The sequence below is a fragment of the Mesoplodon mirus genome, assembly GCF_964341445.2.
Source record: "Mesoplodon mirus genome assembly, chromosome: 3".
NCBI classification, from domain to species: domain Eukaryota; kingdom Metazoa; phylum Chordata; class Mammalia; order Artiodactyla; family Ziphiidae; genus Mesoplodon; species Mesoplodon mirus.
In genome coordinates this window covers 106,097,154-106,113,558 of record NC_138978.1, presented here as the reverse complement: position 1 = coordinate 106,113,558, position 16,405 = coordinate 106,097,154, and the positions used below count along the sequence as shown (strand labels likewise).

The following is a 16,405-nucleotide window of genomic DNA, read 5'->3' as shown; positions in this document are numbered from 1 at the left end:
AGGAGAGGGGGAGGGGAGGAGAGGAGGGCAGGCTCCAAGTACTTGTCAATGTTGGTGGATTTCTACCTGACTCACCCTCCCCCAAAATTTGTAAGGCAGGGGCCTTGATTCGTACATTCTTGGCATTTCTCAAAAGAAATACCTCTGAGACATCAGAAGCACTCCATGAATATTTAATGTGATCACTTTAACAACACCATAGGGTTGTGAGGATAGTTCAGGTGAACTGCTAAGAATACAATCGGCCCTTCAGAACTGTGAGCTATAATTATATCTTGTCCCAAATCCTCAGCGTCCATAAAAAGTTGGCCTCTCTGTAGTCTCATTTCTTCATATTTCCGACACACAGACCCTCCCTTGGGACCAGTGTCGCCACCGTCAGACGTGCTCTTCTCTCCCGACTTCTGCCTTTATACCCACCATTCACCAAATGCTACAGACCAGGCTCTGTAAGAAGAAGTTTCCATAAATTCTCTCATCAAAACCACCAAAAGCGCTTCTGAGGTCGCTTCTACTACTGTTGCCATTTTAGGGAGCAGGAAACAGGCCCTGAGGGTTTGAGTGACTTCCCCGAGGACACGGAACTCAAGCAGCGAGCCCACAGCCCACGCTCTTAACCTCTAGCCCTCGGCCTCTTCCCGGATCGGAGGTGCACCCGCGTCCACTCAAACCCCGCCCAGTCCCCCACTTCCAGTCACTTCCCCGCTCTTCCGCGCGCCCATCTCCCCCAACACCTGAGTCAGGAGCCGGGGGGCACGCCCCATCCGTCCTTAGCGGTTTCCCCCCTTTCTCTGGCAGAGACTGAGGGCGAGATCGACGTTGGTGTCCCAGATGCTAGTAGGTCACCCCGAGGTCCTCCGACGGCTGGCCGAAAGGGCGAGTCCCCCACAGCAGTGCTGCAACGCGGTCCGCGTTGCATAGCGGGGCGCAGCTTTCGGGTCTTGCCGGGCCGCCGGTCACGTGGCGGGGAGGGGGCGCCAGCGCGCGCGCGAGAGTGAGCGGGCGCGCGCCTGAGAGCTGTGGAGGCGCGAGTCGCGGTTCGGGTGTGAGTGTAGGGGGGAGGGGGCGGTGGCCGGGAGGGCCGACTCCGCCCCCTGTGCGCATGCTCCGGCCCCGGCCAGTTATAAGGCAGCCTCGCGGGCTCTGCCCGACAAAGTGCTGGCAAGCTGCGACGTGACTATCCGGTCGCGTGGGTTCCCGGGCGAACGGACGAGGCAGCCGGTGAAAGACGCTACCTGGACCCTGGGCCCTGAGGGACTCCAGCCGCGCCGCGGCGTCACGTTCACGCTCGGCGCCGCGAGCCGCGCATAACGGTTAGTTGGTAACTGGCGGCCGCACGTTCGGCCGGGACCCCGCGGTGCCCTTGCTTCCTCGGCTGGGTCGGAGGGAGCCTCGGGGGAGTGGAGAGCTTGGTCTCTGGGGGAGCGGGGGCGGCCGGGCGGGGGCATCTTGGCCGCAGCAGCCACGTGGCCTCGGAGCGCAGCGTTGGTGAAGGAGACCCTGAGGCGCTGGGGACAGCGCTTCTCCCAGCAGAGCTGCAGCCCCGTTGTCAGGTGCGGGCCACCGGCCTGGTCGAGGAGTGGGGTCGAGGTGCCGGTGACCTTGGGGAAGTCGCTTCCCCTCTAGTCTTAACTAGGCTGCTCCGGAGATGCTTTTGATCTGGTAAAGGATCGACGTGGGGCCGATTCACGTGGTGCCTCCAGACTGCTGGCGGCTTTCTCCCGGGGTAGGGACTCAGGGCGGGAGTTATTTTGGACTCGTGGCACGCCCGGCCCAACCTCCTCGGCCAGCCAATCCTTGTCCCACCTGGCGACTTGGCGGTAGTGGCCTGAGAGAGCTGCAGTCCCCGCAGCCTAGGCGTGACTGCAGTGTCTGAGAGGACTTTGACGAGGGGACGTTGCAACTGGCAGACGCCCGGAGTGGTGCTGACGGGAACTCTTTGTCATTCAACCTGTAGCTGCAAAACGTCCGCCGCAGCGCCCTCGCTCTGGGGCTTTAAGGCGGCCCTGTCGGGAGGAATCTGAAGCATAGCGTTACACTTGGTCTGATGCACGCTTTTTGTTCCAAACACATCCTTTTTTTCCACGTGCGTTTTAACATTTCATTTATTTGTCATGACTTATTTGGTGCGACAAGCAGTTAGTTGCCAAAACTAGTTTGTAATTAATCTTAATCAAAAAAACAAACATTACTCCCCAAAAAACAAACGTTACTACTTTAGTCGAGTTTCCAGTTTGCTTATAAACTAGGCATCTACTGATAAGAGTAAAATGTTGACAAGCTACTTTGTCAACTAGTTTTGAAATTTTTTTTTCAAAAATTATTCTGGTTTCGAAATAAAATGTGTACACTTCAGTGCCCTGATAAAACAAATGTGGGTCTAGTTACTAGAGGAATGTAGTGATAGGGTGAACTCTGAATTGTATGAGAGTTTGAAAGAGTGTAAGTAGGAATTAGCCATTAATAAGCAGTTTTGATGTCAGCTACCAGACCAGTGAGGTGATGCAAAGAGTATGTATTTTAGTGTAGTTTTTTAGTTTGGCACTAAATATACCTGTAAATCCGAGTTTTGTACCGTAGGGTATAATTTTGCCTTCAAATTGCCATAGATATAATAAAGAATTTAAGACATCTAGCCCTTAAAACAAGTATTGGGTAAGTATTAAACAAAAGTTGCACTTAAGTAATTCAGGGATTAGATAGATGCTGTTCTTTCATTGGATTGCAGTGATCCTTGTTAAAAATGCAAGTTAATGGTCTGGGGAGCATTACCTGAGATCTTTATAGCTGAATAGGTTCAAAGGTTTAGTTGTAAGCTTAACATAATAGGCTATAGCATACCTAAACAGATTGAAAAGGAAAAAGGATCATGCCACCATAGGATGAACCAACTGATCAGTGTTTCAATAGTTTACATATTTTTAGCCTTTTAAATATTAATGCATATAACTCTGGAAAAGATGTTAATGACCAGCTAGTCAGTTTCCCTTATTTTATAGATTAGGAAACTAAGGTTGGAGAGGGTAAGTGACTTCTCATCTTAGTTCTGAAAACTTTTTAATGGTTGGGTGGAGATTATGTGTCTTTTGACTCCCATTTAGTGAGTTCGGCGCTCCTGTGCGTTCTCTAAAATTATAAATATAGATATGAATTATCTCATGCCAAAAAACAGTTACTTTGAATAATAACTTCCCAACTTCTTACGTCCTTCATTCCCACTATATTTTACATCCACTTCATAATATGCATTCCTATGCAGGATTTAGGTCCCTGTAAATGCCTACATGGCCAATCTCATTTTGTTAGAGGACTAGGGAGATGCAACTTGATTTATTATTGGCTGCCAGGCACTAGGATTCAGAGAGAGCTAGGATTCAGCAATGAGCAAGTTTTAGCCCTGTCACTCCCAGAGTTTATGGTGTAACTGGAAAACAAATAATATGTATAATTACCAGAACGAGTACTCTTTACAAACAAGTATCGAGGAAGTACAGGTTCCTTTGGGAACAAATACTGTATTATGTAGGTGTGAGAAAACTCCCAATTTAGTATAGAAGCAAAGGTAGGCCTCTCCGAGGAAATGCTATTTAACCTGAGAATTGAAGGATGAATAGGAGCTAGCTAGGCCAGGGAGTGATAGTGGAAAGAGCATTACAGACATGAGTACTAAAGCTACAGTCAGAGTACAGGGTACATTAGAAAAACGTAAAGAATTTCACCAAAGCTAAAGCATGAAGAGGGAACAGAGAGAATGGGGAAAGATGGAAGTAGACAATATCAGATAATGAAAGGCCTTATTAGTCATTTTAAGGAAATAGGGAAGGGACTAGGTAAAAAAAACTTAAGGAAGTGCTCCTGTCTTGAAGCTAAATGAAGCAGTTTAATGGTTTTAAATGGGGCTGGGAATAGCATGATCACATTTTGAATTTTAGGAGTATCACTCTGGATACAAAGTGGAGAATAGGTTGGAGGGAGGCTGTTGGAGTTTTGTGAGACCACAGTGATGGACAAGATGGACAGTAGTGGGAAGATGGAAGAGAGAGGGGAACAGACAGGATTCAGTGATAGACCATTTGTGGGAGACTGGGGAAGCCAGAGAAGTTAAAAATATCTCCCAGGTTTCTATCTTGAGCAAATGAGTTTATTATTGTTCTCCATTTAACCAATATGGACATTAAGAGGTTGTGTGACTAGCCCAGGGCTGTTCAACTTGTAAGGGTTGGAAACAAGACTCAAATCCATTTTTGTCCTTTCTGTGTTTTTGCTGTTATTGTTAGTGATTTTTTTCCCTTCTAAATAATTTATTATGGAAAGTTTCAAACCCAACTGATGTTTCAAACAGCCATTACTGTTTCATCTGTACTCCTACTTACTCCCTGCTGCCCCCTACTGGATTATTGTGAAGCAAAACATAGCTATGCATTTCATCTGTAAATATTTCAGTATATCTCTAGAAGATATGACTCTTAAAAAACCATACACAATACCATTATCCCACCTTTAAGCATTAACATCACCAAATAACCAGGCAGTGTTCAAATTTTCATAAATTGTTTCAAAGTAAGTGGTCTGTTTGATTTGGGATCCAAATTACATTTGGTTGGTATGTCTTTTAAACTACAGGTTCCCCTTTTCTCTCTTATTTTCCTCGTAAGTTATTTGTTGATGGAACCGGGTTATTTTTTTCTGCCGTTTCCCTCATTCCGGATTTTGTTGAATGTCCCTCTGGTATAGATTTAACATGTCCTAGTTTAACATGTTCTCCTATCCCTCGTATTTCCTGTAAATTTGTAGATAGATTGAGGTTGGATTTCTGAGAGGAGGCGTGGTGTGGTGGAGAGGGCAAATATAATTCATAGGTGGTGGTGTGTATTTTTCCATCAGGAGGCATATGATGTTTGGTTGTCCCTCATTCTGCTATATTGATGGCCTAGTTCCATTATTTCATTAGTGGTTTGCAAATGGCAATAATTTAATTGTGCCTTTAATCTAACATTCCTTCGTAATTGATTAGCTAGAATACCTCTATAAAAGAGAGGTAGTTGGAATAGTAAGGACAAGTTAAAAGTTTGTGTGCTTTAATACAATATCATATATGATCACAACACTTTCTTTTTGGAGAAACGTATTTCAATGTATCAAGGTACATCCTCTTTAAAAAGCCAGTACATATTTTGTTAGGTTGTTTTTTAGCACTTGATGTTAATGTTTCTCGAATAGCTTTTAGTATTTGAGATATTTAGAATTTCTGTTCTTAAATCGGTAGGGATTCTTTTGGTCTTTGTTCTTTCTTGGAGAGCTTATCTGTTCCCATAGCTTTGGGGGAATTTCTGGTAGAATCACTCCCTAACCAAATCTAAATCTCTAGCTGTAACCAGATTACAGATTTTAAATTCCTTGAGGACAGGGATTGACTACTCCAGGTAGCCAGACTTAAAATCTGAGTCATTTTAATAGTTCTCCAGTGGGCCCCCACTCTACCAAATGCAGTTAAGTTCCAGCCCCTTCTCCCCTTTGTGTCCACTCCTTCCCACCCCATTCTACTCCCCTTTTTCATTCTTATTACTGCTACCTAATTTAGGCTGCTGTCATTATTAGATTGGTACAGTGGCCTTTTAAGTTGTATGTTACTCATCCTTTAATTTGCCCTGACAAATTTTTCTCCATGCTTTTTTCCTGTAATTTTTTTCTTTTACCTCTCCCTCTCTCTCCTCTCCCTCTTCTCCCTCCTCTTCCTCCTCTTCCCCTTTCCCTTCCCCTTCTCCTTCCCCCCACCTCTTTCTCCCTCTCTGCTTTTGGTTTTAGGATCCATTTCATAATGGATTTATGGCAGGAAGACTAGTGTAGGTGACCTGTTTGAGCCATAGTGTCTTGCAGACAAGTGGTTAAAAGAGCAATAATGATCTTATAGAAATGGTGATTTCTCTCCTGGGGTCACAGTATACACGATAACTACATGAGTTCACATCCAGGACAGTGTGACTGGCTGCATGGGCTAAGCCATTGAAGACTGCTACTGCAGAAACAGTAGGATCCAGCTCCTTTGGTTGTCCACACTTCCCTATTGCTGATCACAGCTACTCATAATGTTGGATCCGATTTGATTTGATTACAATGATTTAGCCTTCATATAAAGGAGAAATTCCTCAAAATATACAGGCACTGTAAGCTGCATATTTGATTATTTGTTGAAAAATATTTCTTCCCTGTGATTTTGCTCTTCTTATATAAATCTTCAGAAGATTATTGAGTGAAGGCCTGATGATACTGTTCTGGTGTGTTAAACTATCTTGGATAATAATAGAGCTTAACAGAGCTTTTGTAAATTGCCTTATTGAGCTTTTGAGAATGAAAGCTAAGTTTTTACTTTATTAACTTTCTCTTCAGTTCCCCAATCAGGTTTTAACCTGGGATCTGCAGATTGATACTGCATGTTGGATGGAATTCAGGGAGTCTGTGAACTTGGTTGGGGAAAAAATTACATCTTTTCATTAACCTCTAAGTAAAATTTAGAATTTATTTCAACTATGAATGCAGGCAACAAACCACAGTGGTATTGGCAGTACCTGTGACTTTGTCACCAATAGAAATCACATTTTCGTATCATGATACAGCGGCTGCAGCTATCTTGAAATTGTTCAAATTCATCACTACTTCGAAATTACTGTGGTTATTAGACCCACTGCTAGATCTTATCTAATTTCTTACTTTAAAAATCACATTATTATATTCAATTTTAAATGTTTTGACAATAATACCTTTGTATACATTTAAAAACATTCTGATAAAGGCTTCATAGGTTTTATCACACTGCTAAAGGAATCTGTGGCACCAAAAAAGCTAAGAACTGCTGCTCCTAACTCCTGTACTTCTGTTGCTCTGTGAGGGTAAAGTTAGCTAGAACCTGTGATGCAACACAGCACACAACTCATGATGTCACAGTTATGTAAATTTTTTGGCCCTTGAATTTTATGTACTAAATCATAAATTCTGACCTCACAAATGAGAGGGAACAAAATGCTTGTGTATATGCTAAGGGAGAGTAAAATGATTTTCACAAATTAAGGCAGAATAATTTTCCCTTGTATTTAGGAAGTATATGTTTAAAATTACTGTTTCCAAAGGAGTTCTATTTTAAGGGCCATAACTTAAATAGGATAATGCGTGTCGTCATTGACTTGCCCTCTTTTGGGTGCTTCAGCAAATGTGCTTAAAATTGCTTCAAGTCTTGTCTTCAGCAGCTCGCTATATTAGATTCAGGCCTTTATTTTGCTCAACTGGAGGAACCCCTAAAGATCTCAGGTTTGAAATACCTACTCTGTAGGTTAGAAATACACTTACTATTATTATTACACTTATCTATTATTACATTTATTATCTATTGTGATTGTGTAATGATGTTATTTGTATTTACTGTATTACCTAGAGAACTACTTACTTGATGTAGTAGAGTGAAGAGGAGTGGTTTAACAAATTACCTGTTTCCAGGAAAGTAAAACATTCATTTGAAACTTACGTATTTTTTATATAGATATATAAATTTATTTATTTATTTATTTATGGCTGCGTTGGGTCTTCGTTGCTGCGCGCGGGCTTTTTCTCTAGTTGGGGCGAGCGGGGGCTACTCTTCGTTGCCGAGCGCGAGCTTCTCATTGCGGTGGCTTCTCGTTGCAGAGCACGGGCTCTAGGAGTGTGGGCTTTGGTAGTTGTGGCTCTCGCAGGCTCTAGAGCGCGCAGGCTCAGTAGTGGCGCAGGGCTTATTTGCACCGCGGCATGTGGGATCTTCCCGGACCAGGGCTCAAACCCGTGTCCCCTGCCTTGGCAGGCGGATTCTTAAGCACTGCGCCACCAGGGAAGTCCCTGAAACTTATGTATTTCTAATAAAGGAACTGATTATTATCTTAACGAGAACACAGATTTATATTGTCAGCAATTAAAAAGGCTATTTAAGTTTAATTACAGTATATTTTTAGGTAATAATGCCGACTTCTTTTTGATAAATCTTTAGTCTCTATTCTTAAAAAGCTTTGCAAGTAAACATTTGAGAATGGTGGATAATGCTTTAATGCCAGACAAACAGTACTCAGTTTTAATACTTACTCTTTTGTGGTTTGTCAGTTACTAATAAAACAAACAAGAAAACAAAACAACTTAGTTCTTTGAGATAATGAGGGTCAAAGGTAGCATAATAATGAAGTTCAGGCTCATTCAAAGGATATTTATTAAACAATTATGTGTATAAGAAATTACTAGAAAGGGATGAAGAAATATATATTTTAAAATATGGTTTGAAACTTTTAGGAAGAGAATTAAGCTTTGAAACGAAATGTCAGCATGTTACTATGTTGCCTCTAGTCTTCAAAACTTAAAAGTTTTTCATGTGAAACTAAGTATAGTGTTAATTTTTTCTGAGTTCAACTTAGCCTTTTGCAAGGAAAAGCTTTCTTTGTTGTTTGCCTTTTAATGAATTGTAAATCTCCCCATTAAGCTTCAGAATACCGGTAGTGAAGTAGATTCTAACTGAAATACCACCAATTATATTCAAATATTGATTTATATTCAAAGTAACATAAATGACACAGTTTTGATATCACATCTATTTGTAATTTTAATTCAGCCTATTATATTTCTTCTTTAGATTTTGGAAGAGGATAGGTCATATATTAATGAATTGAAATGGTAGGTCATATATTAATAAATTGAAATGGCCCACTTAGATCTTGATTTGTTGAATATATATTTGCATTGCTGTAGAAAACAACATATACAGGTATTCCAAAATATAGCCTGGAATTCTGCCAAGCAAAACCTGCTTTTGGAGGACACAGCCTCCAACTTCCCTTTCTTCATTCACTACTGCTCACATTCTTATGTTTTATATAAATTTGAAATGGTTTTACATTTGGAAACTCTTGCCCAAGCAAGAAATAAATTAACATGTGAAAGGGAACAGGACTTGGTCTCAAAATGGACAATAGCTAGTTTTTTAATCTGCTCTAGAGTAAGGCAAAAATGAAGCATTAAAGAAGGCAAAATCTGCTGGTGTAGTAATAACTCAGAAAGTGATACTGATCAGATAAGTTTTGTGCCGAAAGTTGTATTCCATAATTTTTTTTCTTTTATTTAAACAAAACAAAACAAAATACCTTTCTGCCTGTGTTTCTTAGAGTTCCAGAAAGCATAACATCAGTGGAGGGTTTTTTCTGGTTTCATATTTTTCCACACTTCTCAAAAACTGGGAGAGTCAGATTCTTTGAATCCTTACATTTGGTCATGGGGGAGGGGTTAGTTGGTTGTTCCTTTTTTTGGCCTCCCCGCACAGCTTGTGGGATCATAGTTCCTGACCAGGAATGGAACCCCGGCCCACTGCCGTGGAAGCATGGGGTCCTAGACGATGGACTGTCAGGGAATTCCCTAGCTTGTTGTTGTTGTTGAAACAATAGCCTCTGTCCTTAATTCATTATCTAAAAGCACACACCTAAGCTAATTAGGGAAATAGTTACTTACAAAGGAAGAAACAAATATGCAACTTATTATCTTAGAGTTTTCAGAATGCTACCCAAGAAGCATTGAGTTAAAATGTCATGGAGGGGATTAATTCCATGTGGCAAGGTATATTCAGAAAAACAATAGTGATATTGGTGGGCTGGAACAGAATCTTAGCATTAGATAAATTTATAATTATGGTATTGTCAGTTAATGAAAAAATAATTTCATTTTTGCAAATTACTAAATGCTTGTGTCACATCAATACGTGGATTTGGAAAAAAATTATACTGTTTTTGCTTTTGTTAGTTTCTGAATTGATCTTTAACACTAAGGTATCCTAAAGCATTGGTGCCTCTTGTAAGTATAAATTTTAGTTGTGTCTGATATAATAAAGAATTGGTTCTACTAACTTCTCTTAAAGCTTTGATAAAGCAACTATACTCCAATTTTTAAAAAAAGCTTTGAAATATCCATAGAAGTTACTTTTTTTTCTTAATGAGCAAACAACTTTGTTTGTTTGTTTGTTTGTTTGTTTAGGCCACACAGCACGGCTTGTGGGATCTTAGTTCCCCGACCAGGGATTGAACCCCGGGCCACAGCAGTGAAAGCACCTAGTCCTAACCACTGGACCACCAGGGAATTCCCCCATAGAAGTTATTTTCTAATCTTTGGACATCTTCATTTGCCTCCTTATCCCCATATGTAAGCCCCAGTATTAAAGAGCACTTAAACTAACTTGATCTCATGGTTTTTGTTTTAGTTAATTATGCTGCTATTTCCTAAAATGTATTACAGATGTACAGTACTTTAGCTTCTCTGTTGTGTGACTTTGAGGGTAGCCTAAGTGCCTAACCACACACTTTGAGGTGGGATAGTGCCCTGGAAGTTAGGGGTTTGCAGTGAAAAGTAAAAATGAATTTGCCACTTCTTTGACTAGGTGTCCACCTTTTACCCAAGGATTTTAATTAATGCTCAGCCCTAAATAATCCACAGACTTGTTATATTGGAGTATTAGCTGCTTTTTTCGTTTTTTTGGGGGGGGGGTTTGCGGTACGCGGGCCTCTCACTGCTGTGGCCTCTCCCGTTGCGGGCACGGGCTCTGGACGCGCAGGCTCAGCGGCCATGGCTCACGGGCCCAGCCGCTCCGCGGCATGTGGGATCTTCCCGGACCGGGGCACGAACCTGTGTCCCCTGCATCGGCAGGCGGACTCTCAACCACTGCGCCACCAGGGAAGCCCTTAGCTGCTTTTTAATGTAGAAAAAAATGTAATGTTATTGTCTGTCTTAAAATAAACCTTACCATTGTTGACATACACTGTTCTCAGGGTTCTGAATATTTGTATGATTCTTAGTTTAAAGTGTTTTTGCCACAAAATACAATGAAAGAGGAAAAATAGGCTCTTTTTATTTTTTACAATATGAATCAAAAGCCTTTGAATTTTGCAGAAATTCCATATCTAAAAATCTGTCCTAAATTTCTAGTTTACTGTGGTAGCTTTTTTTTGTTTTTTTGATGTGGACCATTTTTAAAGTCTTTATTGAATTTGTTACAATATTGCTTCCGTTTTATGTTTTGGTTTTTGACTGTGAGGCATGTGGGATTTTAGCTCCCTGACCAGGGATTGAACCCACCCACCCACCCACCCCCACATTGGAAGGCAAGATCTTAACCACTGGACTGCCCAGGAAGTCCCACCATGGTAGTTTTTATAGAAGAAAAAAAAAGTAATAACCCATATGTGCAACAATAGGTGATTTTTTTCTTTTTTTTTTAAAGTATGGTACATCCATAGAGTATTTAGCAAATAGTTTATCTCTCTTCAAGGGTAGTATGTACAATTTCTTGTAATGTTGGTTGGATTTACCCTGAATGATAAGGGAGATTCAAACTGTTGGAAGTTTACAAAACCAAGTTTACAATTTTTTTTAAGTTCTTCATATGCCATTTGATCAGAATCATGCATTTCAAAACTGCCGAGTGTTTGCCTAACCAGTTAGAGTAGTTATATTTCTCCTTTTGAAACTGCACACCTCAGATTGGGACTCGAATCCAATCGTACCTCTCAGCTGGGACTTGAACCCACGAGCTCTGGCTCAGGAGGGTACTCAAATCCACAGTCTCTCACCTGAAGCCACACACCTGGTCCTAGGACTTAATGCAGCTGAGGTTTTTTATGTCTCAGTGCAGAAGGAATTCAGCGAGAGGCAAAGCGATAGGCAAGAAGTAGATTTATTAAATACAGAATGCTTGGAAGGACACAAACAGGCAGGCAAGAGGCTCTGCTCCAGAACTAAGTGGGAAAGCAGGTTTATTTAAGGAGGTACACACTCCCGTAGACAGGGTGTGGGCCATCTCAGAAGGTGAGAAGCCCTGGGAGACACATATTCCATAGACAGAATGTGGTCCATCTCAAAAGGCAAGAGCAGCCCTGGGAGATACGCACTCTACAACACACTCCACAGAGTGTGGACCATCTCAGAAGGTGAGAGCAGCCCTGGGTTATGGGGTTGTTAGTTTTTATGGGCTGGGTAATGTCATAGGCTAACTAGTGGGAGGATTATTCCAATTATTTGGGTAGGAAGGGGCAGGGATTTCCAGGAATTGGGCCACTGCCCATTTTTTGGCCTTTTATGGTCGGCCTAGGAACTGTCATAGTGCCTGTGGGTGTGTCATGTAGCATGTGCTTAATGTATTACAGTGAGCGTATAATGATGCTCCAGGTCCACTGGAAGTTGAATCTTCTGCCATCTTGGGCCTAATCAGTTTTTGTCCTGAATGGCTATGACATTCTTTTAAAAGTTGTGCCCTGGGAATTCCCTGGTGGTCCAGTGGTTAGGACTCGGGCTTTCACTGCCAGTACCCAGGTTTGATCCTTGGTCAGGAAACTTAGATCTTACAGCAAAAAAAAAAAAAAAAAAAAAAGGTTGTGCCCTGTCACCTTCCCTCGTATCTCATTTTCATTAGTACCTTCTGCTTGTTTGTGGGGTTTTTTAAAATTTGTTTTTTGTTTTCTTCATTTTATTCAATTTCAAAATGGAAAAGAAGGCAAAAGAAGGAGTTTTCCTAGACCTTGAATCATGTGATTTACCTTGGGGCAAGTGGTTCTGAAAGCCATGAAGCTGGACTAAGGCCAGTTATAAAGAGCAGTAAATTAGCTACTTCAGCACCAATAGCTTCAGTAAATCAGCCTTTCTGGATTTGAATGTGTTCATGTGAGGTTTTTTAAAATTTTATTTATTTACTTTTGGCTGCATTGGGTCTTTGTTGCTGTGCCTGGGCTTCCTCTAGTTGCGGCGACTGGGGACTACTCTTCGTTGTGGTGCGCAGGCTTCTCATTGCGGGTGGCTTCTCTGTTACAGAGCATGGGCTCTAGGTGTGTGGGCTTCAGTAATTTTGGCTCACGGGCTCAGTAGTTGTGGCACGTGAGCTCTAGAGCACAGGCTCAGTAGTTGTGGTTTAGTTGCTCCGGGGCATGTGGGATATTCCCAGACCAAGGCTCGAACCTGTGTCCCCTGCGTTGGCAGGTGGATTCCTAACCACTGGGCCACCAGGGAAGTCCCTCCATGTGAATTTGAAACCTAAAACTGGTCTACACTTAGTAACAAATTCTTTTCAGATAATTGATTTTAGATGCTTTCTGCTTCTTTTAAGTTAACGTACTGGCCATTGTCATTTTAGGAAATGACAGTGGCTTTGTTTTAAATGTTGATGGGGAAAGGTGTAGAGAACATAATGAATACTATTTCCAGGGGCTTTTCTAACTATTCTGGAGTAGAGGCAGAACATGAAGGGTAGGGAGCTCAACTTTGGTTTTCCAGATGTTTATTTGCACAATTCCTGAGACTTATGAGAAAAGGAGAGAAATCAGAAAATCTAGAAGGTGGTTCTTGTCACCACGTCACCACCATCATTGTTAAGAAAAGTTAGGGTTATTTATTGTTTCCCATTGTTCTTTACCCTATCACTTTTTTTTTGGACAGGCACTGTACCTCCTTTAATTCTTTTTTTAAAAATATCTTTATTGGAGTATAATTGCTTTACAATGTTGTGTTAGTTTCTGCTGTACAACAAAGTGAATTAGCTATATGTATACAGTATATCCCCATATCCCCTCCCCCTTGAGCCTCCCTCCCACCCTCCCTGTCCCAGCCCTCTAGGTCACAAAGCACCAACCTGATCTTCCTGTGCTGTGCAGCAGTTTCCCACTAGCTATCTGTTTTACATTTGGTAGTGACAAAGGCAAGAATAAACAATGGAGAAAAGATAGCCTCTTCAACAAGTGGTGCTGGGAAAACTGGACAGCTACATGTAAAAGAATGAAATTAGAACACTCCCTAACACCATACACAGAAATAAACTCAAAATGGATTAAAGATATAAATGTAAGGCCAGACACTATAATACTCTTAGAGGAAAACATAGGCACAACACTATGACATAAATCACCACAAGATCCTTTCTGACCCACCTCCTAGAGTAATGGAAATAAAATAAAAAATAAACAAATGGGAACTAATGAAACTTAAAAGCTTTTGCACAGCAAAGGAAACCATTAAAAAGACAACCCTCAGAATGTGAGAAAATATTTGCGAACAAAGCAACTGACAAAGGATTAATCTCCAAAATATACAAGCAGCTCATGCAGCCCAATATCAAAAAACCAAACAACCCAATCCAAAAATTGGCGGAAGACCTAAACAGACATTTCTCCAAAGTAGACAAACAGATTGCCAACAGACATATGAAAAGATGCTCAACATCACTAATCATTAGAGAAATGCAAATCAAAACTACAATGAGGTATCATCTCACACTGGTCAGAATGGCCATCATCAAAAAATCTAGAAACAATAAATGCTGGAGAGGGTGTGGAGAAAAGGGAACCCTCCTGCACTGTTGGTGGGAATGCAAATTGATACAGCCACTATGGAGAACAGAGTGGAGCTTCCTTAAAAAACTAGGGCTTCCCTGGTGGCGCAGTGGTTGGGAGTCCGCCTGCCGATGCAGGGGACGCGAGTTCATGCCCCGGTCCGGGAGGATCCCACATGCCGCAGAGCGGCTGGGCCCGTGAGCCATGGCCGCTGAACCTGTGCGTCCGGAGCCTGTGCTCCGCAACGGGAGAAGCCACAACAGTGAGAGGCCCACGTACCGCAAAAAAAAAAAAAAAAAAAAAAGATACATGTACCACAATGTTCATTGCAGCACTATTTACAATAGACAGGACAAGCAACCTAAGTGTCCATTGACAGATGAATGGATAAAGATGTGGCACATATATACAATGGAATATTACTCAGCCATAAAAAGGAACGAAATTAACTTATTTGTAATGAGGTGGATGGACTTAGAGTCTGTCATACAGAGTGAAGTAAGTCAGAAAGAGAAAAACAAATACCATGTGCTAACACACATATATGGAATCTAAAAAAACGGTACTGATGAACCTAGTGGCAGGACAGGAATAAAGACACAGACGTAGAGAATGGACTTGAGGACACAGGGTGGGAGGGGGAAGCTGGGACTAAGAGAGTAGCATTGACATATATACCCTATCACTTTAAAAAAAAATCTTCCTGTCGCTTTCAGGCAAACACTAGAGAGTCATAAAATAATAGCTAAGCTAATAGGAAGGCTACTGTGCACATCGTAAGGTTTAAAATATTAAACTTTAATCTCTTTAGCCTCTGGACTTGAGTATTCCTTCTTAGTGGGGCTCTGAATACTGTGCCAGGGGGCCTGCTCACATAATTTACTTTCTGAATGAACCCTTTTGTTTATAGCTGAGATTTGGTCAGTTTAAAAGAAAATAGTGTGTTTAGATAATGATATTGCACACTTTCTATTAGGTACCATCAGAATTTTTAAGTTAGGAAGGACAGCCATTTGTTGGATGGTGGCAGAACTGCGTTGAATCCACGTCTGGTTTTTTGGAGTGTTCTTTTGAAATTTGGATATTCTTGTTTCTTATACTTTTTATTTCCTAATGAATCTTTTTAAAGCTTCTTGAAGTTTTAAATCTTAAGTTTTATACTATGGAATAAGGTATTATTATCTTGATAAGGCAAGTCTTAGAGACTAAAATTTGTAACTGCTGTAACTAACTGGGACAAATCATAGCTGGCAGCGAAGCTCAAAGTTTAATCACGTCCAGCACGTATTAGCCGTTGGAGTCAGAGCTTGATGTGTTAAGCAGCTCTACCGTCTGTGTGTGGGTGTCTGTCTCCGTGTGTGCAAACATTCTGAGGCAAAGTAATCTTTTTAGTGGTTCTTTGAAAAATTTCAAGTGCTTTTCTCTTTTTTCATAATTAGATGAAGGAAAAACTCAACATTAATGCCCGGAGCCATTCTGTTTAACATAATTTTAGCATCCAGACTGTTTCCTTCAGCAGAACTGAGCTATTAAAAAGCTTTTATTTATATTCATTCCAGTAGAAATTTAAGGAAGCTTCAACATGTAAATATTTTTGTCCCACCTGAATCATAGGTAAGTGAAATGCCCTAGGATGAGGTCTTTACTCTTTTAACTGGGTTATATTTTTAATGGAATTATTCTCCAGGTTCTCAGATTCAGATACCCTTAACTAAAAATCATCTCTCCTGAGAATAGAGGCCTGAGGTCTTCTGCTTCTCCTTTTCTAATTTGCTTTATCCAAAAGCCCTTTGATCCACTACACAAGGAAAGTATAGCTCTCATTTATCCCAGTTCTTAACTGTGGTTCACTGCCACAGGCTGTAAAAATCTCTGGGGCGCCCAAAGGAGGGAACATTCCAGAATACATAGTCCCAGAGAGAAAGAGTCTCATGACAGGAGTTAAGCAGAAATATTGGAAGAGGCAGGACCTTATTCCATCTGGACAACCCACATCCAGTTGGAGTCTCAGAGGAGTGGAAAGAGGGAATGGTGAAGAATCAGTA

The 16,405-nt window shown here is 41.3% G+C and overlaps 1 protein-coding gene across 1 annotated transcript in view; it reads left to right on the top strand.

The window, feature by feature from the left end:
• Positions 1-1,163: 1,163 nt before the first annotated feature.
• SLC16A1 (solute carrier family 16 member 1) overlaps positions 1,164-16,405 on the top strand; it is a 37,843-nt gene continuing 22,601 nt past the window's right edge. The window contains exon 1 of the mRNA XM_082614636.1: positions 1,164-1,313. The gene's annotated coding sequence lies outside the window, so the exon portion shown is untranslated. The remainder of the gene's footprint in view (positions 1,314-16,405) is intronic.